This window comes from Pseudophryne corroboree, chromosome 4 (genome assembly GCF_028390025.1).
Source record: "Pseudophryne corroboree isolate aPseCor3 chromosome 4, aPseCor3.hap2, whole genome shotgun sequence".
NCBI lineage: Eukaryota > Metazoa > Chordata > Amphibia > Anura > Myobatrachidae > Pseudophryne > Pseudophryne corroboree.
Genome location: NC_086447.1, coordinates 226906001 through 226909151, shown reverse-complemented (window position 1 = coordinate 226909151; position 3151 = coordinate 226906001). Strand labels below are relative to the sequence as shown.

At 38.9% G+C, this 3151-nt stretch overlaps 1 pseudogene; it reads right to left on the bottom strand.

The window, feature by feature from the left end:
- Positions 1–417: 417 nt before the first annotated feature.
- On the bottom strand, positions 418–537 carry LOC134912585 (5S ribosomal RNA; annotated as a pseudogene).
- Between the last annotated feature and the right edge of the window lie 2614 nt (positions 538–3151).

The following is a 3151-nucleotide window of genomic DNA, read 5'->3' as shown; positions in this document are numbered from 1 at the left end:
AGAAAAACCAAAACAAAGAAGTGTTGGAAAGTAGACTCTTTTTTGGGAGCACTCTAATTCAGAGGATGACGTTATAACATATTTAGTACTGGTAAGAACATTTTTAATAGGTAGGTATTTAAAATTTAATTTTTAGGAGTATCTGTGTGTGGACAAAAGGTTTCGCGAAAATATAAAGATAAATAATAAGTAATGGGTGATATCAATATCACAGTCTATGAAATGCTGGAAACTGATAGCTGTAGTACTTTGATTATATCATCATTGCACATTGTCTCTCATGTACTATATGACCATCATTTATTCTGCAGATATCCATTCTGGATTATTATGGATGCAGAGAATTAAATCATTGGTCATGTGGGACCGATTGCTGAATGGTACAAGTGTGAGTGATGGTTATATTAGGATGTCAATTTATTGCCGTACCAGGGTGTTCAGAGGTGGTCTCCCATCCTATTACTAACCCGGCCTTTCACTGCTTAGCTTCCAAGGTCAGAAGAGATTGGGCATCTCCAGTGAGGTATGACCGCAATTATTGAGCTCACCTCTTTTAGTCACTTCAAATGTATATAGTGTAGTCTTTTTTATATCTGCAATATTGCAGTTGGTAGACATATATAGTACAAATACCGGTAACATATGACATTATATGCAGTCACCTGACTTAGTCACCATGTGACACGTCAGCCACAAACAAAGTACACAGGTAAGTCAAGGCCTATTATGTGGGAAAATTCTTTGGAACCACAAATTATTCACAAATGGACTGGCCTTATATTTATAAGTATGTCCTAGGAACACCAGTACGGCCGTGTCAGATTATACTGTATATAAGTGGCAAGTATAATTACTCTGCACAGGCTGCAGATATAGCAGTGAGATACACAATAGTATATAAAGAGAATGGCCCCTCTGTACTCCTTTGGAGAAGTGCTAGATCATAGCACTTGCACCTTCCATCTGTAACTACTCATGCCACTGTTATGGAAAAATTAGCCTTTGCTTGATGCTTACCAGCAGGTCACTGCTAGTGGTATATGTAGACTTATACGCTTATTCTTAGGAGCAAACCTGATGAAATAGGAACCTTCAGTGCAGTAACTGAAGCAAATCAGTTTCAAACTGAGATGTATATCCAATGATGCTGTTTCCACAACTGAAGCCATCGATTGTCACAGTAATACTACAAATGCTTACTGTTGTGAGTCACAGTATGTATAACTTTAACCCGGCATTGTACACCTCTGAATAGTGGAAGAAGGAAACAAATCAATCCTTCTGATGTTGCTGGCTGGCATATAATCACAGTGAATGCTTCTGGTCGTAGTTAGAAAGAAACAAATGTAGCTATTAAGTGAACACAGTATCTCAATTGTTTCAACTGTTCATGTACTGAGTTGCCAATAATACAAGCAGTGCTCTGATAATTTCTGGGGACAAAGGTCCTTTTAATCCTGCAAGTTGGAAAGAAAACAAACATGGCTATTGTATAAACATAATGTTTCAATTGTTCCAGATGATCATAACTAATTGTACAAGCAGCGCTCTGGTAATTGCTGATGGCTCAGGAGTATGTACTATGGATTAGATAGATAGTTCAAAAAGGTGCGGGGTATATACGATACCAAAACAAAATGGTGGTGCTGCCGCTGGGAGTCCCGTTTCCAGCCGTGCATCAGCTCCGGGGATTGCCGCGGCGTGAGGTTGTGGCGTCTTCGCTGCCGTTACCTGGTGACCGCCTAGAGACTCCGGCTGATGCGGTCACGTGTGCGCATCACATGATCCCAAATTCCTGTCCTGATGTACGTTTCGCAAAGAAGCAGTTGTAGTTACAAAAGAATCAGATACAGCCAAATATACATATGCTTAGTTTCACTGGTCCCAGGCAGCTAGTCATAAGGTAGGAGACTTCTGATAATGGTGTGTGTGTGAGAATGTATCAGAGAGTGAGCTGCCTGGCATCTGAGTCCCTTTATACAGTAAAATAATGGGTGTATACAACAGTGGGTTTCATCTTCTTACATTGGTCCATGAGCCAGACCTCTCAAGAACTCGACGGTTCATAGGTCAGTGTGAGGGCTTTTGTCCTAGGTTGCAAACACATGCGTCTCAGAAAGTCCTTTGTATTCATACATTTAATCATAACTAATCGTTGCAATGTGCTACAATCTACCCATAGCTATCAAATTAACACACATTCTCCTGATCATTTTAACACTAAGCATGATATGTTTAACTTGTTCCATTCCAATAATACATATATATCTGATGTTACACTCTATTATATAAATACATTATAATGTCTGGTGCTTGACATGTTTAATTTATATGTTGTATTAAATATGTGTTGAATATATCTTTGTGGCTTGTCTGTGTGAAGGTGTATGCTACCATATATCACTGTGCACGCTGCGTGTATGTGCATGCACAGAGACTCATCTGTTTCAAGTTTGTATGTGGTGTGTATGTAATATTTTTGACTTCGACAGTCCACCCTTTGTCAGTAAACAATAACTGTCATAACTTGACACACTAAACATAATTACAAAAAAATATTTCAAACACATAATCGTGACCTAGACACACATATGTATTCATTTCGCAAATCAGACATTGACTATATTTGGGGAAGACAGGGAGGAGGACAGGACATCCTATATGCACTCGGCAGTCACGGGACCACTGGTTGGGTGTGGGATGACATTCAACCTATTGAGTATGCTGGGACAGTGCTATAGCCTATGATATCTGATTTGAACGAACGTTACACACATACATGCACCTACGTCTTTGTACACTGATGTTCAGTTTCAATAGAGGTTTTGCTGGGTAGAGGGAGAAAACAAACAAATCATGAAAGAGATATATAAAATTTTCATGGTATATATTCCTATCACTCCCTGAACATTTTTTCCATTTCTGGATCGTATGCTAGGTCTGTTTCATCATTGACCAAGGGTTATTATTTCAGACAGTTTCCTTCCTAGATAACATAAACCTTCGGAGTTCGGGGAGAGCCATTCGTAAACTTTTCTTCCACATATATTAATGAGCTCTTTATCTGCTATGTGTGAATAGCCATTGTCTGATTGTTCCTGATTTCCTGAAATTGGTGAGATTTAAACATACCAGGGATTTATCTATGGTA